We start from the raw sequence: 26091 nt of genomic DNA, 5'->3' as shown, positions 1-26091 counted from the left end.
ATTAGTAATCAGATTCAGTAATCAGGCTGTTTGGAAATGTGTTCCTCTTGGTGTGTTCCCATTCCTGCTGGTGTTTCTGATATACAAAATATAAACTAAAATGCTGAATCCTACTTGTGCTCTTTTGGCAAGGTAGTGTGTTCTTCATGTAAGTAATTACTGCTGGGTTTGTTTGGTTGTTTTTTTTTGACTTGTATATACTCTTACTTGAAAAATAATACTGTGGCAAAGACTCTCAACTCAAGACTTGCAGAGCAATCTGACAATTTTATCTTAATTAAAATATTTCCCTGGTTAGAGTCATTTTCCCTCAAAACACTGCTCAGATGTGCTGGATGACATTATCTTCCTAAAAATAATTTAGGAAAATGCTGTCAATATAGTTGTCTTACCAGTTAATCTACTTTGCCAGTTCCCTTGTGTCCTTATTGCAGGTTTCTTATTTCATTTAGAATTAAGTTTCGTTGAACTATAACAAACAGTTATATAAAAGGTAATAATTCAGTTTGATTGGTTGCTGGTGTTTGTATAACCAGTGTATTAATGGTTCTCTTTCTCAGTGGACAGGCAGGGTCACTTAAAAAAAGCATTCTTCCAGACTTAAATCGGTTGTAACATAGAGCATAACTTAGCCCATCATAGTTATCATATTCCTATGCAGTTAAGAGTGTAATTGCCAGCACATGACAGTTGCAGCAACACTGGGCATGTTAAATGAGAAAAGGACATTGCTTGATTAATTGCACTGGGGACTGTCATGTTAGATGGGTGGTTGAAGGACTTCTATCAGGACTCCCTGGCCTTCCCTCTCTGGAATTACTAGTTTTGAAAGTCAGCCATGGACAGCATGTAGTTTATTGCAAGACAGAAAGAGTTATCCAGATAAGAGGAAATTCAGGGTGGCTGGTACGGGCCAGGAAACACTTTGGGTTACAATTTGCTTGTGATTGGTTTCCATTGCCTCATAAATCTGCAGCTCCAGCAGTGCCTGAATTTTCCATTTCAGGGAAAACGGATTTGTATTGAACCTTAGCCACAAAGGGTGATAACCTTCCTGAGCAAATAGCTTTTGCAATTTCGGTGGAGCTGCTCACAAGTGGGGCTCCTAAACCTTGCTGTACCCTTCCAGTCTGATTCACAGTTCTTTGTGGCCTTTTAAGAGATAACTTTTGTTAATAGTCCTCAAGCCCATAGCTGTCAGCCATCTGTACTTTAACATCCAGGGACAGTCCAGACCAAGCCCAATGAACTTCCAGGGATCACAGAATACTGCTTACTTTTTTGTCTGTTTGTCTTAGATCTTGGTCAGCATCTAAAACCACATCTTGTCTTCAAGATCAGGAAAGCTCAATACATTTGCCAGCTGCAGTCCCACACTTCCTTTTCCCTGTGTTCTGATTTTCTAGTTTCTCCATAGCATACAGGAGAAAAGTTGTGCACCCATAATTTTCCAGAATACTTTGCTTGACGGAGCATGTGGAAACCTTGAGTGCATTTTCCTTGCAAAATATACAAGGCAATGTTGGAAGTTCTGGTGCAGGCCAAATTGAAAATAGTGACTGATGTGACTGATGAGAAATTACTTCTCAGTTGGGGCTAAACATCAATGAAGACAAAAATTTACATGGTAGTTTCTACAATCCTTATATTACATTGTGACTGGGGTTTCCCCTTTGAGGTTATTCCTGATTCAGTTACTCAGGTACAAAGAAAAAAATCATATTAGCAAAAAATCTTACTCTGGAGTTTGCAAGAGGCTTGTACATCATTGCATTAATAACACAACTCAAAACTATTGCATGCAATGTGTCAGCTAACTGCCTGGGAGAAAGGTGTGCTATTCTACGCTGAAATAAATTGTTATTGTGCAGCTTTAAGAGCCTTAAAACACAAGTGTTATGTAGCTGTTTAAAGAAGTTATTTAAAATCTTACCAAAAGGGTGCACACATAGCTTCACAAGAAGGAATTAAAACTTCAAGTAAAATAAAAGGAGTGCAATTTATTCTGTACATACACAGAGCAAATAAAAGCCAATCATCGTGCAGAGCAACATAAACAATTCAGAATAACAGCAAACTCCTCTTTCTCACAAATTCAACTTCTTTTCACTCCCAATGACAGTCCAGGACAGGTCTACCTTGAGCTAGGTTGTCACAATGCTGTGTTTTCAAAGGTGTCTTCCACCCATAAGTGCTCACATTGACAGGTACCCAGAGACTCAGTGAAAAGCTTTGCTTTTCTTGGCTAAGGAAGCATTGAGAATTTCTTGCCTACATTGTAGAAAGGTCATTCCCCAAACAGACTGTTCCCATGGAACTAGTGATGTGGGGTTCATTAGGAGATGGAAATTCAGACCCCTTCCTGATTTTGGTATTTGAACAATAGCTTTCACCATAAATGAAGACATGAGCCAGTATATTACATTATTTCATTAAAAAAAGTCTAAAATTTGTATTCAGAAAAGTCAACATATTTCACCTTGGGTTCTATTGGTGTTAAACTGGATAGGTCTGAGCTACTGAGGTGTCTTAAGGAAGCTGTGCTTCAGATGCTGAATAGCTCTGTTCACCTGTGAGTCGGGTTTCCTTGCTGGACAATGTTTTATGTATTCCAGGCTGGGCCATGGTGATAGTGCAATGCACAGCCTCAGGGCAGACCATGTTGTGTTATGGTTCAGGTAGTACCATATCCCAGCCTAGGTCATGAGTCACCCTTGGACTCATTGGCTTGAATTAAGCAGTGGGAAGTAAATGTCTTTATTATTTTCAGAAATGGTAGAACAAATATTTTCAGGAAATATTAGATAGATGGGAAAATACCATGTTAAAAAAAACCATAGGGACTTAGCTGATCTGTTTTTGAAACATAAGTGCAAAGCAGTAACTGAAGTTTCCAGACATAACTTCTACATGGGCAGAAGGCACCTAACAAATCCCTGCAGAATCCATTCCTGTTACGTGAACTGGGACCCAGGGCCGATGATTTACTCTCTATTCTCTAACTCTTTTAACTGCTGATTTAGACTGTATGAATGGAAGTTTAATCTTGTGTGAAGCAACATTAATGGCATTTCAAAGTTGCAGGTTGTTCAATGGGCCTGGTATGTCTGTGGGAAAATAAAACAGTTTGTGTAAATCAGGAAAAAGAAAGTACTTACCAAACCTGTCTGTGAAATTTGGAGGGGGACCCACTAAGTTTGATTCACCTGTTTTTTGATGCTACCAGAGGCTGTGTTTTGTTTAGAGCTTGGTATAAAGTAGTCTAATTGTGACGGTTGATGGGGGCAATTTTAATTTACGTAATCTTCTCATGGGACTACAGTTGCTAATTTGGTGATTAATTATCCATATTACACACTGTTTATTTGACCATGCCTAGATTAATTTTTCTTTCCAAGCAAATCACATTTGAATATGAATTTGCATATCTTGATTACATTTTAATGCCTTGGCTATCATTGTTTCTTCCTTGCGTACCTCATCAGATTAGAGAAGAGTGCTCAAGCAAGTGAATGATGGAATGTCTTAAATGACATTGCATATCACTGGACAGACCATGCACATGACTCAGTGTTAATGGAAAATACATTCCTTTCATTACCAGGAAGGTTATGACACCTAGACTGCAGAGCCTTTGCAAGTTTTGCGGCATTATTACTTAAAGAAATGTTTCAAACAGGATACTTTAGCAAGGTAATATGAAGAAAATAGCTACTATGTTTAGAAATTTCAAAACTGATGTTCATAGATTTTCAAGTGTAGACCAGCTCTTCCATTTCCACCTTTATAGGAAGAATAAACATATGTAAAGCTTCTATCTAATTTAACAGTAGGAGTTAAATCATAGGCTTAGAATACGTATTTTGAGAATAAGGTTCAGGATGCAACATGGCAAACCCTTGAAAATATTCCAATAAAAAGCAGAAAGCCAAGTTGTTCCTGACATGATCTTCTGAGACAAGTTTTTGCAAGAATTGCATTTTAACACAGCTGGAATCTGTGCAAACAACAGGAAAAACTGGATTAATATATTCATAAAAACCTTTCCAAGGAACACCACAGTGTCTCAACAGACAACTAAGAAATTTTCTTTAAAAGGCAAGATACTTATTCTGAACATTTCAAGTTTATGTACACCTTGTATGTTTAGAATTTTGTGTGTCTATCTCCTATTTACTTTCACAGCACATGTATCACAGTTAGGTATAGCCTTAAAAGTAGAATAATGTTTATTGTAGGAAGCATGAATTTTTATTGTTCTTATGATTAAAGAGAGTGTTCTTTCATATACATTTGCCTATTTCATCATAGCAATGATCTGTACACAATATAAATTATAAAATGCAATAAATCACTGTTGCAATAGTAATTAATTCCATCATTCTTTCCCACAAGATGAAGGCGAAAAACTACACTGAGACCTCCAAACATGTGGTTCCACACAGAGGGCAGGAATATTATATAGACTGACTTACAGAAATCGTTGACACTAATTCTATTTAATCTCTTTGGAGTAAGTGCTCTTCCAACACTATTTGTATCCAGGAAAAGAAAGCTAACAAGTAAAACTGTAATTTTAAATGTATTTCAAACATATTCCTGTCTTTTGGTGGTTGTGTGTGTGTGTGTGTGTGCATGTGTGTGTGTGTGTCAGTGTGTATTCAGAGCATTTTATCACCATATGAAAGTCAATGACTCCTATCTACAAAACATTTCAGGAAGTATGTCAAAATATTGGAAGCCTGACCCTAAAAACACCTCCCTGTTAAAATCACTCTGATTATTAGTATGAGTAAAGTTATTCACATGTGTTAGTATTTGCTGTAGCAGCCCCTTGACCTTTGGCTTTACGGGAAGACAACACAGTTGTCATGATTTCACAATATAAATAGACACTATTAAGAGACCCAGAGTAACAACATAGGCTTACTGGGATTAAAAACAAAGCATCATAAATGTTTATGGATGTCACAAACAAAAGGGCAACTTCAAGTTCATGCGAGCTCTGCACATTTGTTGTTTGAAGTCCAAGTTCATAGGCTGCAGCTCTCCTAAAGAAATGCCTGCCAACACATGTATGCATATTTCAGTATCAGTTTGATCCTCCTTTTAAAAACAAACTGTGTTTTGTTGCACAATGAAGATGAAAAACAAATTAAACCAGAATTAATACTCCCTAAGGAATGAAAACCAGCTTTGGCAATTGCATACAAACTTTTAATTATTATTATATTGCAGCTTATACAACTTCCAAATGCCGAACTAACATTTAATAAAGAAGTGGGTGGGCGACTACATCATGAAGCCCCCAAACACAATAAACAAAGCAGCTGGCAAATATGGTGCCTTTCTCTGTTCCAAAATAGTGTTCTTTGTGTTATTGTCCTTATTGAGGCATGAAGGGTTTGGACGAAATTCTTGCCACATTGAAATCGATGGTAAAAAAACTATTGACTTTAGGCCAAAATGTCACCCTCTGTATTTAATTAAAAAGGGGGAAGGGAGGAGGAGATGATGACTGAACCAACCCATAGCACAGAAAGGAGAGCCTGCTGTGGGCTGCAGCTCCTGGCTGGTGGTCCTGGCCTGGCCCCAGGGCTTGCCTCTGCTGAACGGGGGGTGACCTTGGTCCCTGCTGTCACTGGCATGGCCTAAAGCCTTGCACAACCATAGCAGCTGCTCCACCCCTTGCTGGCGTCAGTGCTCCAACCGGCAGCAATTTGTCTTTGCAAATGCTTTGCTTGCTTAGGAGAAACAAACAGGGAGGTGGACCCTCATAAAGAGCTTTACTGAACTTGCAGATACATGGGAAATTGTGCTAGAGAAGGCCCTCAATCTATTGAGCTCTCTCAAGACCCCAGAGGTATTTGGTTTGGTCCTGACCATGGCATGCACAATGTGGGTGATGCAGTAATGTTTTATACTGCTAATGTACTTCTTCCCTTTGTCTACCTGAGAAGAAACCTCCCTGAAGAATCTTATTCACATTCTTTCCCCACCTGGAAAACAACAGGAGAGAAGTGTTATGACAGCATCTGCTATGGAGTCACAATGGTTTATACCCAAAAGGGTCTGATGGAAACTTAGATTGAGGTGTGTTTTTCTGCCTGCTTGAAGTCAAGAGCTGAGTTTTATTCCCTTTCTGGGCAAAACTCCAGATGATCTGGCACCTTGAATATGGCCAAGCTACTCCTCTATGACAAATCTAGAAGGGAATTGAGTAAGAAGGCAATGAGGAAAAATGTCTATTGTTAAAGGGAAAAGTTGCAGAGGAAGAAAAAGGAACAAAAAACTCCACTCTACCAATCAACTCAAACATCTGTCTGAGTGAGATTTCCTGCATGGAGCTAGTGAATATTACTCTTTCTGGTGTTAAAAATTGGGTGTGTGTTTATTACTTGGACGTGTTCCTCAGTTTTATGTTTCTTTTGATAACAGAAAAGGAAAATTAAATAAATAGTTGTAAATGGAAGAAATTAGGAACGTTTTCCCAAATATTCTGGAGCTTTTCAGTAGCCATCATCAAATAGGTTGGAAGTCTTCCTCACTGTTTTATTAAAACATGCAGGAAGCATATCTGTATCTAATAGACACAAGGGTGCTAAATTTGGACCTAACTACTTCTCTTTACAACCCAGCATGATGATAAGCATAAAAAGTCAAAGGGACTTCAATGAAATTCCTTCAAAAGCCTATTGTGCAATCTATTTTTTTCTCTTTACATTATGTATACTTCTCAGTAATTAGAAAATATGTCTTTGGATAACTGTTCTGATTATGCTCACATACGATATCTATCTACGTATCAATGTAATATATATCTATGTATCTATGAGCCCGCTTTCAGCAAAATGTAAAATCTTTGATAGAAATCTTTAAAGCCTCCACATTTAAGTAAATGTTAATGTTGTATGAGAACAACTTGCTGTTTGGCTGATAGCTTCCATCAGTTGCAGCTGTCCACATATTTTTGTATGTTGTTGGTTCTTTCACTTTTCAGACAATAGCTCTACATCTAACAAAGTGTTCATTAAACTAGTACATACCTTTGTAACCCTTGGAAGCAGCTGTCACATGTATATTAGCTCAGAAGTATTTCAGCAATTTTCTCGTGGCAGTGGCTGTTCTAGGGAATAAGAAACATGTAAACACACATGGATGCCATGCTGTGTTAGAGTTCAGCTTCTTGCAGGCAACCCCAGAAAAGCCAACATTTGACATGAATTAATCTTTTGAACAGTTATTCACAAGAGGAAAATGTTATCCTTCTCATTTCTGAGTGATATTCCCAGCAAGAGGAAGATAATATGTCTTTTAATTACAGTTGTATATGACTCAATGTATTAAAATATGCACAGTTATTTAAATCTAGCAAAACAGTAATATTTTTTATGACTAACATTTACGTCTTGCATTCCCGAAAATCGAAGTTGGTCATTACTAAGAGCGTATTTACAGGATATTTTTGTATGAAATTTACAAAAGAAAACAGAGCTGGTTGGATGGTATAAATAAATAAATATAGGTTCTAATGAACAGCAGCAGTAAGGTTGTTTGTTGTCTGGATTTGGGCCAATGTCACTGTAAAAAACAAGAGCCTGGGAGATTTATGGAAAAGAGCCCTTCAGAAAAAAAAATGTCAAGGGAGTAAAAACGGAGTGCATGGGTTGTTCACCACAACAGATTAAAAGGAATGTTTGCCTAAGAGTTGATACGTGCCTGTAGGATTATTCAGCATCCTTCTTCATCTGTTCTCTCTTAATCAGGGTGAAATTAAATCTTCTGCTAATCAGTATAAGACCCTGCTGGATCCTGAGTTATCAGCTGAGCAGTGGATATGACCAACGCAGCTTCCTTAGGGAAGAAATTCTCCCTTGATTTTGCAACCAAACTTGTATTGATTGAAGCAAGGTCAAAGGTGCTCTTGATCACCTCCCCTGCTTTCCTTTGTTCCTCCTTCCTGACCAAGATAGTGTGGAGCGGTACTGTGACCTCTTCACTGGTGATGGGAGCTAGTAGGTGACATGTGTGTACCAGGCCTTTCTTCCTGACATCTTTCTGGTGCCTTTCTCTCACTTACCAAGTTACTTACCTGCAGAGAAGTGCTTCACTCTGGTATATAAAACTGCTAATTCAGAAAACCCACATTCCTTCAATTTTACTGTTCCTTGAAAGCAAGCCTGTGGATAACCCGCTATGGTCCATCAGCCTGGTGGCTGTCTCCATGCAGTAAGAGAGCTCTTGGTCAAGAGGGAAAGCCCAGGTGCCTGGGTTGAGAGCCTTTCCCTCTCCCCTACCACTCCTTGAGAGCTCCCATGGAACAAAAGTATCTCAGTGACCCTTCTTCTGGGCAAAGGGCCAGCTGGTGCCCTAGAAGAGGCCAAGCTGCTCCCTTCAGAGTGGAAGCTGGATGCCTTAGATGAGGCTCTGCTGGCACTTTGAAGGATCATGAAGGATACTCAGTCTGGGACAACCGCTCAGAAGACTGAGACTATCCAGGGCAGCCCTGACACAACAGGTCTTGGGATCTACAACAATGTCATAGCTCCCCCTTCCCCCAAAACCTGTCAGGCTGGAGACAGCTTGAGACCTGCAGCAAGTTGGTGATGAGCAGCAGCTAATTGCTATGCGCCTTTTAAATGCACACCTGCCTGCTCCGCAGGTAAACTCCCTATATTATCCTCCCACAAACAGTCCCGCTTTGGAAGAATTAAAGGTGGAGGAGCAGCGTGTGAAAGTTTTTAAAAGCCCACTGATAACCCGTGGGCCACAGGCATGAATACGTGGACCTCCCACTGATACAGGAATTATTCTGTTCATTTTGTCAAAAGTTTCATACACATTTCAAAGCTAGTGACATATTTCCCCTGAACTTCTGCTCTGCCAAATTACTAAAGGTTTCTTCATAAGCATTCTGACCCTGATTCAGCAAGTAATTAACCACCTACCTCAGGGCCTTCTAAATCAAGAACTTTGTGCTGATGGAATAGCATTGTAAGTACCTGGGTTAATTTTAACCTATTGTACACATCAGCATTTCTTTCACGCTTTCTCAAGCTTAAAAGACATTAGTTTTTATTGTCTTGCTGCTTTGGCCATATCCAGGTGTACTAAAATATTTCTCCAAAGAGTTGTATCATAAGGGGCACAAAGCATATCTTCGTGTCTAGTTAGGTCCAAGTCTATGATTTGGCTAGGGAGGAGTTGATATGTTTTCTCTTAAAGCAGCCAGCAGAGGCAAAGAGAAATAAGTGCTCATGTAGATATATTACCACAACCAAGCCTAATCCAGCCTGGATGAGCTGCCTATTCTGTAAATTGCATATAATCAGTGAAATTGGCTGTGATGTAAGAGATCCCCAGTTATGATAAACTGAGAAGCTATTGAAAGGCAACAAGTATTTAACCTTATGCATACAAACTAACAGTACAAGGGAAATGGAATATTAGAATATGGGAACAAATGAAACCAAACAACTTACACCATAACAGAAGAGGAAGAAAATTAACTTGATTTAAATATGTAAATGGAATTATTGTACAAGCCATACTAGAAGAGAAAAATTTCATTTCCTGATTGCTTTAAATAAGCAAATAATGTTTCTGTCACATTCCCTGAAGTATTCAAACACTGAATACTGTAACTGGTGTGTTTATCTAAAACAGTACTGTACTTTCAAAAAGGGATAGACTGACTTCTTTAATGAAACAGATCCCTTCACTGGCACAGAGAGATCCCCTTACTTGGGAAGCCAGGCATGGTTTGCATTAAAACTGCCTCAATCTCCAACCTTAGAGGGCTTTGAATGCTTAGTGCACTAGAGTCATGTTTTGGTCAGAGAACTCAGAGCTGCCTTTGGTGTTTTCTTAGGCTGCCTTGGCAATATGTGTGCCAGGCATGAGGGGGTAGGTTGCGTTGTTCACTATATGTTGTTTATTACAGCAAATGACATAAGTTAAGCTGACCAAAACCAGAACTTTTTTTTAATATAATTCAAAATGAATTGCTAGTTTCAGTGTTTTGCATCTTTAACTCTTTCCTCTATTTTATGATTCAAAATTCTAATTTAATTGGAATCTGAATCAATATGAAGAAAATTATATTCAAAATGGGCTTTGGAAATATTTATTTCCATGGAACAATAGACAGGAACCATCTTTCTACCTACCCTAATAATTACCATTCCTTGGTGGGTGAATCAATATAAGTAAAACGCTTTTGTTGGAGTCAAGACAGTCCCCTGTAATACCGTGACTAATGTTCCCTGGGAAATTCACCTGCCTGTCCTTGAATAATCTGTTGTCTTGTTAGCTGGCAGACCCAGGTGAGGTGTCAAGAATTTAGATTGTTTTGATAATGTTACATAAGACAACTTGGGAACAAATCCAAAACACATTGATTAACAAAATAATATATTCAAATAACAAGTCCAATTATAACAGTCACACATGAAGTATGATAAACAGAAGAGATTATGCTATTTCCCTTCACTGCACCTGGAACCAAACCTTATTTAAAACTGCAGATGTTTCACAGTATCATGCTATGTCATATAAATTGGATTTTCTGATCCTTTTCGTATATGCTCATGCAAAGCATGTAGGGAGGAGCGTGAAAGGTCACTGCTGTGAGAAAAACCTTCTTTAGACAACCTTAGGATTCAATTTAATGCCTCCCAGAAAAAAAGTGCAGCCAGTATTCAATTACTGTGACTAGAATTATGTATTTTATTAGCTGTAAACAAAAGTAATTACATTTGTTATGATGAAAAATAATGCAAATACTTACTTTTGATTTTGAGAATGCCAGAAAATTAATGTCGCGTTACATTATGATTAATTGATTCAGAATGGTTCTCGTTGAGTAATTTTATGCTTAATAAGAGTCCATCCATTCAATTTGTTATCCATTCTCTCTTCATAGAAACTTTAACGGTCTCAGGTGCAAATTTAAACTGTCTTTCATAAAATATATTTCTTTAGAAAAATAAATTATATCTCCAAGATTTATGAACACTCCTTAGAATAATGCAGTTTCAAAGAATTCAGATTGATTCATGTGTTTGTAAAAGAAAAAGCATTTCCAGTTAATTAATATTTTTTACTACCTGCAAGAACAAGAAAAAATAATTTAAATAACCCATTAAGAACTGCATTATACACAGGTAATATCCCTGTAAGTCTGTGTGCCAGTCCAAAATATAGATACATAGTCACATAGATACACAATGCCCATACTGTGCTCAGTTTCTGGCAGCTAATCAGGAAACTATAATTAGCTAGTGATTAATTAAGGGAGGTACACCTGAAGTCATTATGAGCAGTGGGTATTGGCAAGAATCATGTTTATTTTTTCCAAATTTCATCTTGTCAAGCTGCATTAGGACACAAGTTGTCATATTAGTTTATCCTTTATGACAGATGATACGATCACACTATGGCACAATGCACACTGAACAGCGATATGCAAAGGTGGACCTTGGGAAAAACTAATACATGTTTCTCTGAAAATGAAGATGAAAACACACTGAACAAAATGTCTGCTTGTAATCAGTAATTTGCATCAAACAGAAACACTGTGTTATCCTCACATTGCATGAATATGTGTATGTCACAGGACCAGGATTGCACCTGAATCTCCTTTTACAATTAGTGTGAGCGGAAGAGTAAAAGGAACGACCAGTATGATCCCAGTTGCACCAAAGGATTTGACTACAGGTCTGTGGAGAACCAGTTTTATAGCAAATAAAGTTTATGATTTCAAATATGTTGAAGGAGTTCTTTCCACAGCACTGAGAACAGATAGAAATGACAGGTCTTGGTGAGTTCCTTGGAAATGTTCTTACCCCATGACTTTTGAGCTAGATGCATCCATAGCCACTCTGGAAGTCAGTCTTGTCCTGTTCTTGCAAACTCACCACTGTCTTGCCTCTCATGACTAAGTGGGGGACAACATTGGAACAGGAGGGGATGCCATTCTGGCAAATTTTGTCAGGAGATGCAAATACTCACAGTCTCTAGGTTGCTCAGCTACCACTGTGATTCCTTTTGCCTTGTGCATAATTTAGTCTTGCTGGCATATGACAACTGATGTAATATGCAAGATCTACTTTACCTTTTTTATTGATGCCCGTGGCAATCTAAAGCTTGCAGTGATCAAACTGGGATGTGTCTGTTCCTGGTCTACCCTGGGAACCCCCACAGAGAACTTAGGCATCCATCTGCACTCCCTCTTGCCAAACTCCACTCCACACAAGTTGCTTGAAGTGCATAATTTTTCATTGTGATATGTGTGATTACTATTGTTTACAGCTGATGAAATGTATAATTTTATTCACACTAATTAAATACAAGTTCAGTTCTTTTCTGGGAGCCATTAAGCTGAATCCTAAAGCTGTTTAAAAGAGGTCATCTCACAGCAGTGCCTGCTTCAGCATCTAACAGAGTTTGTCGCAGTTGGGGCCGAACATTGTCAGAAGTGATTTAACTATGCTTGTATTTGCATGGTACCACCCCAATATGTGGGTACCTTCCTCCTCCAAGCCCTGCTAAGCTGCAATCCCTTGCCACAAGAAGGAAGGGCTTGTTTACCCCACTCTTGCTTCTTTCTCCAGCCTTGGTGTGAAGAGATGCAAACCTTTCCCCAAAACCACTGATTTTCTGGGGGCAGCAGCAGCAACGTGATCCTTTCTTCCTCTCCTGTCAGACAACACGCTCTGCTACCCTGTGCTTACAACGTGCTTACCATAGCTAAGAAATCCTCCTCCAGGAGATCGATTTTTGCAAATGGAATCATCCTGCGGCAGATGGAAATGATATGCTCAGAACAGCATCCCACCCCCATTGGTAAATGATCCTCTTACATGCGCGAATTCATTATCCCTGTAGGGGCAATGAAGAATTGAGCCATGACATAATCCAAGGTTATCTTTCAGAAGGAGATGAAGCTGCCTGGCATAATGCATTGGTTGATGAAGATAGAGTGTCAACAAATGAATATATGATCTGCTCAAATTAAAAGAAAATTCAATTCACAGGCTGAAACAGCATTTAGATAGTATCAAGGATGAGATAGAAACCAAGAAGTCAGGAAAAGTGAGAAGTGAAAAGTGTGTCCTATCTGTGACTTTTCTGACTTCTTTAAGTTTGTGCCACAAATGTAATTATTCAGCCACAGTCATGATGTGTGTATTCATTTTTTCCTTTGTGACACAGTATTTAAAAATAATGTTTTTAGCATCAGTTTGTAAAATCATCCCTTTTCACAAATACATCACAATGCATTTAAAATACTCTTGACTTGCAGAAAATGTACCTGCGGGTGTTTTTGATGTATCTAATAATATTTTGGTATTAAGTTATTATACAAAATAAGAAAAAAAAAAAACAGGAATGCCTTTTACAGCAGATAACTCTGCATAATGTTTTGATAAACAAGTGTGCTTATTTTGTTAACCACTTTGTATATATATAGATCACACAGTCACCGTGACAGTCTACCTACAGAAACAGTGTTTTCATTTCAGAGGACCCATTATCGTATAAATTGTTTATGGTTCACAAAGTGAATAAAATGTTTTTCATGGAAATTTATAGCTTTAAATTATGTGTGAAATTTTAGAAAGGGCAACATTTACTTATTCTGCATCTAATCTTTCTAACAGTCTCAGTAGTTGCATGCATTCACACACACACAAAGGCAAACAAACACTCCTTTTTATCTTTATTGTGACTGTAATTTTTTCAAGAGAAAAAAATCCCCCAAATGAAAGCACCAGCATTGGCATTGCTCCAGCAGTGAAGGCTGAACTGGACACTCATGTCAGCTGCATATCTGGTCTCGGTCAGACAGCTCTGGATTCAGTCTGCAGACCTCACTGGGATGGCCACAGTCTCACCCAGCTCTGGCCTTTTGCTGTTGTTTCCTGAAACACCATCCAGTGTGAGAAGGAATTTCAGATGCTCCAGACTGGAGACATGACTTCTGAGGTGTGTTCTAACCACATCCATGGACATTGCTTTGGAGGACTGACTCAGTCCCTTTCTCTGTATTTGAATAATACGTGTTGCTTGTTTCTCCACCCTCTTCTGAGACTGCTGTTGAACAGAAGAGTATACGATTCCCAGCAATACAAAGACATTTGACAACAGAATTCCAGTAACTGAAGTTTCAGAATGCATTTGGATGTGTTTGTACATGAGGTATTACATTTTTTTTGTGAAGATTTCCATCTCATTTTACCTATTTTTGTCTCTTGGACTTCTGCTGAACTTACATTGCATCAGATATGAAGCTCCCTTTAAATCGGGTTAAAGATATCCCATCTCAGGCCTTGGAAGACCACAGGTCAGGGAAGAAGGTCCTCACCCAAGTCAGTTATACGTGGGCATGTTAAATAAAGCCTCACCATTCAGAGAAAACAGTGCTGGTACAAATGTCTGACATCTCTGAATACGTATTTTCCAATTATGAAGAAGCTGAATTGTAGCAGATTAGTTGTGCTTTTTTTTTTTCTCTCCATCCTGACATTTGCTTCCTTAGATGTTTCAATTCAAAATGTCTCAGCTCTCAAAAAACAGGTCCTTGAATGTACATAATTCTGCAAATTCTTCTGTGTTGGTGAAATGGATGTTACGATCAAAAAGTGTAGCTATTGTAACAATAATTATTAATACTATTATCAATAATAATTTTGTTCATAGTTATAAAAGCATCTAAGGATTTAATGTTGGTAAAAAGTGGCTGTCTCTGAGTGTGTATGTTCATTATGTTAACAACATTTCTGTCTGCTCTCAGTGTGTTTAGTAGCATTTTGCCTTTGAAGTGACAGCTCTAACACTTTCATGAATAATAACACCAACAATAATAAAAATTAAAATATTTTTGTTAACTCTACTGTATAAGTCATTGCAATCAAATTTCAACTCGAGCACAAGATACTTAAGGTTGACCCTATTCTTCTTGATACAGTTAGGGTCTCATTAGAGTGAGGGGACATTTATTTTAATTCATTCCCTCAAGGATATAGACAAACCCTTGAAAAAGGTTCTCAAATGATATTTACCTATGCAGTACTTTCTTCTAAGGGATGTATTCTGAATCCGCTTCTTGCGCTGTTTCATATTGAAAATGTGTTAATGCATTGAAATCACTGCATAGCTGCTGGAAAAATGCACTTAAACCTAAAGGTAACATTGAATAGCAAAACAAAACGTAAAAGCGGATTTGAACTGACAGGCAAAGCTAGAATAGCAAATATGTTGTTCAGATACTGGTATTTTATGTATGACCATTACCTGCATAAGCGATGATTCAGCTGGAAGACTTTAGTCAAGATGGGAGTCCCATGACACGTAATCTCACACTCCATGGACATGGAACACAGCCCCTGCCTCAAACAGTGTTCCAGTTTACGAGCAAAAGTAGGTTGGAAAGAAGAACGGAAGCAAAACCAAGCCAGGACTAGTACACTCCATCCTAACTCCATTTCTTATGACTATTGCCCCACAAGATTAGTTTGACAAACCTATATATTCCAGCTGTCTCTGATTTTTTTTGCTTCTGCCTTCGAAGTCAAAGTTAGCAAACTTTCAAGGTGCATTGTTTACATGTGAAAATAACACTCTCATTTAGATTTTTTAAAGAATGTATTTTACTCACTGAATTTTTCAGAGAAGTTAAGCACCTAGCTCCTGTCATTTCCTAAGAAGGCAGCCTTCAGAGGCCCCACAGAAGGATCGCCTTCATGTTTGCCATGCTGACTGCTCTAGCAATTACATTATTTAAAAAATAGTAGAAAACTGCATATACTGAAATAATCACTGAAAACTGCCCCAGTACATCTGGTGACTGCCATCTTCAACAAACTGAAGATACTGCACTGCAACACTGCCACTTCCCAGCTCCTATTTGGACCCTGGGATGGGGCTTATATAAACTACCTACAAATGTTGAAAACTTACGGTTTCAATAAGCCAACCATAGAAAATGAAATGTGGGAAAGAGTAACCTAGGGGTATATTTCATCTCACCCAAAAGCAGAAGTCTAAAACAGGTCAGATGAGTTTCCGTTTTAGAACAAGCTCTATCTGCATCTCAAAATCAGTTACTCCTTTTGGAAAACTACTCCTACTCGAGACTACCACTCCTGCGAACATTAACCCAAGCTTTCTGCCCACTGTGTGGCAAGACTGCCTGAGTCTCCCTTGTGAATCTAGTGCAAAAGTGTTTTAAACCATGCAAGTGCCGATTTAATAATGATCCTATAAATAGACTGTGCATTACTCACTTGAAGCAATTCAGTACAGAAATACAAATCTGGGTCAGCAGTATCTTAAATGAACTGTATGAATCTTGAAACATAAAGCTTCAGTTCTTTGTTGATTTTTTTTTTTTCTTTTTAGCAATTAGCAAAAGAATTTAGATATGTAATACACACCTTGTGACTGCTATGAACTACAAGACCCTTCCTAAGGAGTGAGGGGAAAAATCAGCAGCACGTTGGTTTCCAACTTTTCCAGTTGCATGCTAATAATGTGTGTGTCACCGCTTTCACATATTCATCAAGCAGAATAATGGTAATTAGAAGATACTTATGAAAGAGATATTTGTAGCTATAAAGAGGATATTGTGGCCAATATGTGGCAATGAGACCTGTGCTCCTAATATGCAGAATTTTAACAAAACAAAAGGCCTGTATTTTGGGCGAGAGGACAAAGGATCAGAATCAGTTAGGATGTTTTGGCTTTTAGGAATTTGCAGGACAGAATGTGGCTGCTGCCATGGGGAGTGGCGGTCCGCAGCTACATGTGGGTAAGTGGCACTATGAGGCAAGGAAGCTTCAGTCACCCTTCTGCCATGTTACCACACTGTTGGTCGCTGCAACACCAAGTTTTTACCATTCTGGCATCAGTGGAGAACTGAGAATCATTTCATAAGCTCCCAGTATGCTCAGTGGTCCTATGAAAATGGGACTCAGAAGAGATCCTGTGAGTCCCAGAGTAGGAAGATGTCTTGAGCTACCCATCAGCAATCACTGCTGAGGCTTGTGCCCTGTGTTACAAGGGGAGAGTCTCAAACACACCCCCCACTCCCGTGGAGGGTGCTTTGCTCCTGGTTTGCAGGCTGCAATCCGTTCGGACATCCAGCCTGGAAGAGCTTCCCAAGAACAGGTAGCTACTGGCTCTCTTTTGAGTGACTGAGACAGGTTTACTCATCCTGTTTTCAAACAGGAGCACAGGAATAGCATTCATGCTATTCAAACAATGCCTTATTTATGTTACAGTCCTGGGAGAAGGTATCAGAGGCAGCTGTTCCACTTTCAAGCATAATGCTGTAACTGCCCTCTTTGTTGGTTTGCTAGATGACTGATTAAGGCACTCAACTGAAATATCTGGAAAAGAGCCTTAAATGTCCTGCTCAGACAAAAAAGTGTAAGCCTGGGGCATCCATTTGCTGGAAAGATAATTTAGCAATACCATCACTAGACAGAAAATTATCATTACCACCATCTTCTTTGGCTATGTCTTAAAGGCAAGGGGAACCACTTTTGGCATGGAATACTGCCCAGACATCTTCATTTCATCCCAATAGCATCTGCAGGGTGGAGGAACTGGACATGGACTTGCCAGGTCCCAAACCCTGGCTTGATTAGGCAGACCCAGCTACACTGTGGTTGTTTTTGGGTGCTGAGAGATTCAGCTGCATCCATCTGCATCACAACACTTCCAGCAAACAGGAAAGCAGGCACAAGTAAGAGGGGCTTTTCAAGCCTGCAGTTTTGGACCGGTGCAGAATTACAGCATGTTTTAGATTTGGCTCAAAGTCAACAAACAACATGCTAACTCCTGATTTGTATCCCATTATAGCAAGCTCCCAGCAACAAAATTCTCACTAGCTTTAGCTAGAAAAGGCTACAGCTCTCAATATTGTTGCTTATTTCAGCGCAGTAACACCACAGATGACCTTGTCTCATAACTCGGGGGAAACAACACACTTGTGCTGAGGCACCAGTAGCAGAGGTGCTTACTGGACAGGCAAATATTTTCCAATGCAGGCTTGCTTAAAGCATATATAAGTGACAAATGAAATCAGCACATCTCTTTGTTGTGTAAAACTGGAATTGAAAAGAAAGTAGTCCAATTGATCACTGTTATGTTCAGTCTCTCTGGAGTCATTATGCCTAAGGGAAAAAAGAAAAACCCTATCAAAACCACAATTGCATAATGCCCTTTAGGCAATGTTGCTTACAAAGAAAGATATGAATCACTGTTGTTTTACTACCTGTGAGGTGGGTCATTAGATTTAAAACCTTGTATAACAGTTAAATAACACTCTTTTGTGGCTTTGTTGCATTCCTTTGTTTGTGTTTTTTTCTTTTTTCCTAAAAATCTCATCTTACATAGAGCTAACACTTCTTTTAAATTGTGTGACAAAATTCGGATAAGAAGGGTAAATAAAAATAAAAGAGGAATAATGTGAATTTGAAGAAACAGGTAGGAAGAAATAATTTATATTCTTGAAAGAGTGCTTTGGCTCATAAAGGAGAAAGGTAGGAATGAGGTTTTTTCTTTGGTTTATTGGCATGATCTCATGAAAAGGAAAGAACTCAAAATAGTACTGGCCTATCTTTAGAGACATCTATTCCATTTTGCCTTCTATGGAAAAGCTGAACAGAAGGGGAGGATCCTGGCTGCTGTCATTGAAGCTGTTTCAGTCAGAGTGAATAAAAAGCACAGCTGCCAGAAATGCTACATTGCTGGCTGAAGTGTAAAGTCCAAATATTCATTTTCTCATTAAAATAGGGTTTTATTGCTACTGGATGCAAATAGGCTGGCAGGTTCATTTCTCCTTGTGTGGAGAAACTAACAACAGAAAACATCATTCCAGTATCAGAGGCAATATAAATAAAAGTTCAATCTCACCTCCACAGACAATGCAATGGTACAAACACAGAGCTCATTGATACTACACTGGGGCCAAACCTTGGAAAGTTCTCAGTAGAATCCCCAGCAGAAATGCCATAAATGCAGAAGACTCCTCAGTAAAACAGATTAGTTACAATTTTGTAAATGTCTTCATCCCTCAGGTTGGAAAAATTTAGAGGAAACATACAGATCATAGTCACCATATGATTCTCTGACTTTTTTTCTTCTTTTTTTCATTTGGAAAAGCTTTTATAAGTAAGTTAACCATAGAAATGTACAACTGATACAAATTCCAAGCACAATAAAATACCTACTGCTGCTTCAATGGTCAAATTTGGCCAAGCTACTTTAAGGTTAATCTCTGCTTTTAGTCTATAATAAGCCCCGCAGGGGTGATCTTTACACAGTTGTGAAATGAATTGCATGGCTGAACTATTGGCCTGCCCCACAGGGATTGAAGGCAAGGACTGTTCTTCCCATTGGCCACATCCAGTATGGGACAGAGGTGTCTCTGAGTCAAGTGTTTCTCTGCCTCACATTTAACAATCAACTCCTAGCTGAAAATACAGAATTAGATGCCTGTAATCATTATAGAGGGAGAATGAGGTGACTCAAAATGGCAATCCAATCAGACCCACATATTGAGCTGCCTAGAGCTAGGAAATAATAACTGTTCAGGCACAGACCTGGGAAGCATGTCTGAAACTGTTCCTTTCTCTTGAGCGTGTACAGCCTTCAGGAAACAGCTCCACTCAGGGTCACCAGCACGCCTTCTCCAGGTGGACACTTAGAGTCTTCCTTCAAAGAATTGCCTGCTTTCCCGGAGACATCTTGCTGGTGGTAGCTCACTTCTACTCACAGCTGGGGTGTGGGCTACAACCAGACTGATTTGAGGACAGCATAGTCATGGAATATGCACATCAGACAAACACTGGAGAGTTATGGTTCAAGAGCCAAACCTGTTTCTTATAGTCAAAACTCCCTCATATTTTTAATCAAGAAAGATAAACTCTAATAATATTACCTTGTTGGCCAGTGACTAAAATATTACAGTCCTTCATCAATTACGTGTCCTCGAAGTATATTACATTCTCTCTGTCATACTCACCTGGGCATTGTCTTCAGCTTTTCTCCTCCACTCCATTTTCATCCTTTGGTTTCATGCCTGACATTCAGCCACAGAGTCTGCAACACTGTCTTCTCCAAAAGATTTGGAATTTTGGTCCCAGCAGAACAAACAGCAATAACAGCTTCACAGTCACAACCCAGCCATGGAGAAACTCATCTGGGCAAGAATTTCACTGGTGGAGCTATGCTGCCTGTAAATAACAGAAAGGAGATCCAAGCATGGGAGTACTTTAAGTCCAACTATACCCTCAAAAATGGCAGATAGGTACAAATGGAGCAAACCCGGTCATTGTAAGCAGTATCACCTACTTGACTTTTGGGGATTATTTATCAATATGGAAACTGATTCAGGAACCCCCAAATAGCTCCTATTTCAGGGTAAAGTTTAAGCCGTCCCAAAGCACTCTCAGGGTTTGTTGAGTACCACAGATGGCCCCCAGGAGGCCTGTTGGCCTTACTTCAAAGAGAAGCTACTGCTACTCTCCCGCAACCCAGCTCCCAAGTGACAGAAACAGCTGGGCTTAGTTAAACAGTTACCAAGAAAAAGTCATCTTCTTGCTCTGCTGTGCAAAAGGTTGTTCTAAATATTATTTCCACTACTTATTTAACTCTACTAAAAGGGCAGAATATTCTCTTGAGAATAATACTTTGGCTCAGTCAGTCAGTAAATAACGTATTGAGTGTTGCTGCCCTATCTTAAGTAAGATTTACCATCTAGGTCTTCATTCATTAAGCCTGTAGGTTATGCTTTATTTATTTTTATTTTTTATGGAAAGGGATTAAATGCTTTTATAATTCATAGATTTATAAATAATTTATACAACAGTCTTACCTATTCTAAAACCTACTTCATGGTATATAAAAATGTCTCTTCATGCTTTTGGAAAGTTATAACAAGGAAATCATAATCTTGTAGGAAAGATCCTCCATAGTGAAGACTAATTTACAAGTTCTGCATTGTGAAGACAGGATTTTTTTTTATTTCTGTTTGATTTAAAGACTTTTAACAGACTGTTTAGTTTGCCCTGTGTTTGTCCTAAGTTGTAGGTTTCACTCAATGAAAAATCCCAGCGTGTACTTATCCCAGTTTTGGGCCAGCTTTCTTCACATCCAGATGGAGCAGAGTTCTGCCTAGCAAGCTACATGTTCCTCACCTGGGATAACTTTTCAGCACTCCACAGGCATCAAACTAACTCTGGATATTTATACCAGTGGAGGACCCTCATCTGTGTTTTTACTGACGGTGCATTTAAGCAAAACGAAGTATGGAAATATTTATACTCTACAGAAGACCTTCAATCCAGCTTTTCCCCTTGATAACATTTCTAGTCTCAACATAGGAAAACACCCACCATCTTGACATTTAACATAGGTGGATATTTGAATTAGCCACATCATGTATTGCAGAATTTTATTTTGATGTCTCAGTTCCTATTTAGGTTTGGTTAAACCTAGCCACATACTGATACTAGGGGACATTACTCAAGTATTCAAAGCAAGACCTATTTATTATCTCTTGGTGGATCAGAGTTAAAATACTTAAAGAAACATTTTACAGATTTGAGAACATGTGGAGGTAACAAACTACGGTAAGCCATATCCATCTCCCTCTTCCTTCTGGAAAGGAAAGAAAGCAATATGTGAAAGGAAGGTGCCTCCAAAAGGAAGGAAAAAAAAGCTCAGAAAGGGGTAAATTAATTGCTTAATATAATCTGTGTCATTGTATCACTGACCTTTTCCATTTCTACATGCTTGCCTGTATTCCTTTGACCATCAAATAGTATCCAATAATAGTAGCATGTTATTTATAGTTGATGAAAAGCACTAATAAGATCAGATATTCTACTTTCTATTGACATTTACCCAGCAAAGAGCAGACTAGAAAATGACATAGTCTGAAAGCACTAATGCATGGTATTGATAAAAGCACTGGAACGCACACTGAAAAATCAATCTATTGCTTTAGTGACTGATGCCTGCTTATTTTGCAGTTTTCACTGTCCTCAAATGTGCTAATTACATTAGTTATTGCTATGGTGCTGGAAGAAGTCCTTGCTGAATGGTTTTGTGACTTCATAGATCACCATCAAACATTAAAAATACTTCACTTATATGAAGAAATCTATAGTAAAATGCTGTCTCTAAGCTGAAACAGAAAACCTTTAAGAGTGAGAATTTGTCTTGATTCTTCCCACAGTTCCTGTATCAGATACAGATCCTAATTAGGAGCAGAAGAATTGGTAAAACCACTGGCTCCCAAACAATGAAGGTCTCAAGAGTAGAAGGGACCAATCAGCACCACTAGAATCAACACGTATCTGGTACCTAAACGCTGTATGTCAGGTCTCACAAAATAAAAAAGAATATTTCAAACAACACTGAAAAATGCAATAGAAAGTACATTTGGGTGCCTGGCTCTTTCACTTGTGTTGCATGAGGTGTGTTCACACTGAGTGAAGGCTGAGACTCCCACGGATCTGTGCTGTCACGCATTTACAAGACTTGAAGATCAGAGACTTTTAAAGACCTACTTGTTACCACAGGATTCACAGTACTGTTATAAGAGCTAACAACCTTGGATTCTTGAATTTTATTCGCAGTTGAATAATTACTTTTCTCAGTGATTCTGACTAAGTACTTTCCTGGCCACCAAAAGATGGAAGGATTACTCTTAAATACGGAATATCCAGGAGTGGTGATAAATTCAAAGTGACTATGAAGAGACATACCCAGCAAGTCTAGAAAAAGAGTGAATGAGTCAGAAATTTTAACATCAGAGAAAATAACTCATTTATATTTAGCCCAAAATATGGAAAGTAATTTATTCCAGTTGGATTTTTGGCATATACAGGTAAATATGTGCCCTTTCATTTCCAGAATCCTGGACTAACAGACATTAAAGCTGGAAACATGGAAAGGAATGAACATACAGCATTCAAAGAAAACAAATTGTGTCAAATGAGACACAAATGAGAGGAGGAGAGGAGAGGAGAGGAGAGGAGAGGAGAGGAGAGGAGAGGAGAGGAGAGGAGAGGAGAGGAGAGGAGAGGAGAGGAGAGGAGAGGAGAGGAGAGGAGAGGAGAGGAGAGGAGAGGAGAGGAATTAAAAAAAAAGAACAATGTATAATTGATCAGAAAAGGAAAAGGAAAAATGGACTGTAATTAAAGTGCCAAGACAGCTACTATATTTAATTGCAAATAATTTATCTGTTTAGCAGGTCCTCCAAGACTGAAACAAATATGGTTGTTCTCTAGATTATTTTTACTATTTAAGACAGAAATTTCTGTTAAGTGTCTAGAATTGTGCAATCACAACCTTTTAAAACTAAAGCAGCAGATGTGCTCCAGCAGTCAAGCTTCTTATGAACTGCAATACCCTTTCTAGAATAAAGCTGAAAAAAGATTTAAGAGCAGCTGAAAAGTAGCATTTTGAATGTAGGTCAGGAATACATAAAGGATTTTTTTTTTTCTTTGAGCATGTTAGCTACTCATAGTGTTCTATCCTTTTGTTTCTGGAATCTAGAATTTTTACCTCATTTCACAGGGACTGATTTATTCTACCATATATCATTTCTACAGCAGTGTGGCAATACTGGTTTTAACAACAGGAAAACTTTTGAAAGAACTGTTTAGTGGTGAATCACAAAGCCTGCAATACCCAGTTTATTTCATTGATCTTTTGCATTGTTATTCTGCAGTATTCAAAGTCTGGATATAACAGCCCAGAAAAAAAAAAAAAAAAAAGTACAACTCCTATTGCAGTCTGTGAGTCACTCATATTATTTTGTCACAGTCTTACTCCCCAATATTACCCTATGGCATTTTGCTGAATTTTTCTTCATGAAGCTATTCAGAAATCAAATGGGAAATTCAGGATGAGCCTGTTTCTGACAAAAGCCTCTTCTAAACTTCAATTTGCATACTTGACAAGGAATGAAGGCTGCAGAATACACAATCACCAGTTGCACTGTTTTGAAGAAATTGAAACAACATCTGGAGCCAGGCTCAGTGTTTCACCTCCAAAGGGAGGGAGAGAGGATATACAGAATGTTTTTATGGTGCTCTGAAGTCTGCCTAGGGACTGCCCCGTGCTCTGGACTTGATAGATTACAGCACGTTGCTCACTCTCCTCTTCTGTCCTTTGGCTGGTTCCCCAGAAAATCCTTGTTCTGGGAACTGCAAGAGAAGGTAATTATATTTTATTTAATGGGTAATTTCTCTATTGTGTCAGCTTGTCATAGGGGAGCTACTTGAGGCTCAGAAGACATTTAAGCCCCTTGTAAATATTTCCAGGAAGCAAACTTAAACTCAGAATTTTGCTGGCAATAATGTGTGGCTCTGGCTGGACAAGATGGCCAGAGACAGGTTCAGATGTATGGAAGAACAAAGAGACTTGGAAAGTCACGAGCAGCTCGGTCTGCATATTTGAATCACATCTGGCTGCTGCGGCACCTTGTGAAAATGCTTCTGTTACAAGGAACTGGAGCTAAGGTTGAGAAGCCACCACTGAACACGTTGTCTCTGGAGAGTGGTAAACAGCTTTTGCATGAACGATCATAACAATGCTGCTTGAGGTGTGGGAACAAGGGTACACAGGCTCCTTCAGGGACAGTTCTTTCTAACACAGATTGTGAAGGTCATCAGAACCGGCTCTTCATCAGCCTGCTCTGATGGGCAGCGCTCTTCCCAAACAGCTGGCAGGACATATGGGTATGGCTGAACTGCTTTTAGGCTCTGCGCTTGTCAGGCCATCCCCACAAGCTCCTGTGACAGCAGAAGCTGATGCCATTGCTGATGACATCATGGATGTCAGAATATATCACCAGCAGAAGAAGAGAGCTGTGAATGGGCACTCTACTTGCCACAAGAGAACCAAGTAGATCCATGCTAGCTGTGGATGTTATGCATATATTCACTGCAGCTGAGGTTCACATGCCTGAAGTGGAATGGCACCTTTATAGCTGCAATGATCACAGGAACTGTGAGCAACTCCATTAATAATCTCAGCACTGCTGGACTCACTTTTCCAGGCCCCAGTGTTGATAACTAGGTTGTCATGGATGGTGGCAAGTTGGGGAGTGCTTCGTAAAATTTCAGTAGCAACAGCAGAAAGTACTTGACAGTACTGAACTGCTCATCTATTTCCATACAGGTCTTGTATATGAAATTCCAAATGGGTGATACTGATTTCTGAAAAAAGCTGGGCCTAGAAAAAGAGGTACTGCTGCTCTATATCCCACACCAGTTCCTGGAAAAAAGCCATGTGAACAGATTCTTGAACCTCGCACCTGTAAAATACCAGCCCACTGTTGATAGGGAGGCCAATAGGCCAACTTAGAGTATTATCAAGATACAAAGGGGTTGATATGGACAGCAGAAGTCTCTAGTTGTCTTCTCAGGGCTCTCAGGACTGGCAGACATGTGGCTAGAACTGGTGCCCACTGTGAGATTGCATCCCTGAAAAATGACAGGGGCCTTGCGCCGTGGAGAGTACTCACATGGTCCTCCCACATGGTGGCTTGCTGATGGCAGGCAGCACTGAGGCTGTGTGGTGCTAATATGGGTGGTGATCCTCTTGGGATGGGCATCTCTTCCAGGAAAGCATGATGAGGACAGCCTTAGAAGTAATTCAGACACAATAGAGTGACTTCAATCTATTTAGAAGTAAATCCACTGGAGTACACTTAAAACGATTGCTGACTCAGGAACAGGCACATGCTACCCCTGGTATAGTTCATGATCAACTTGCAAGTAGGCATGTTTGACATATTAAAGAACCAGAAAATGCATTTTAATGAAGACTTACTGTGATTTTTTACTTGTAAATATGCTTCCATATTCATAACCTAATTAAAAGCAAGCTTTATGTATCCATCATTGTGGACTCAAAAATCTCCCTGTAGCCCCAGAAAACAAATAGTTTTAATTTCAAACAAGTAACGCTATTACTGCTCTTTAAAAGGTAGAGGGGCTCAATGTACACATCAACAATTTTCTTTAATATGTGTGTACTCATCAAATACTTTCCAAACCATTA

General features: G+C 39.0%; 1 long non-coding RNA gene across 2 annotated transcripts; it reads right to left on the bottom strand.

The window, feature by feature from the left end:
• Positions 1 to 3305: 3305 nt before the first annotated feature.
• LOC135576496 (uncharacterized) lies at positions 3306 to 25902 on the bottom strand. 2 transcript variants are annotated; one of them, XR_010468290.1, is made up of 5 exons: positions 25553 to 25901; positions 20036 to 20246; positions 12746 to 19811; positions 7047 to 7126; positions 3306 to 5999 (listed from the first exon to the last, which is right to left on the bottom strand). It is a non-coding gene; the product is annotated as an uncharacterized LOC135576496 (long non-coding RNA). The 2 variants fall into 2 exon arrangements; XR_010468289.1 differs by having other exon boundaries at positions 12746 to 20246; positions 25553 to 25902.
• Between the last annotated feature and the right edge of the window lie 189 nt (positions 25903 to 26091).

The sequence above is a fragment of the Columba livia genome, chromosome 1 (genome assembly GCF_036013475.1).
Source record: "Columba livia isolate bColLiv1 breed racing homer chromosome 1, bColLiv1.pat.W.v2, whole genome shotgun sequence".
Taxonomy (NCBI): domain Eukaryota; kingdom Metazoa; phylum Chordata; class Aves; order Columbiformes; family Columbidae; genus Columba; species Columba livia.
This window is presented reverse-complemented; position numbering and strand designations above follow the sequence as displayed.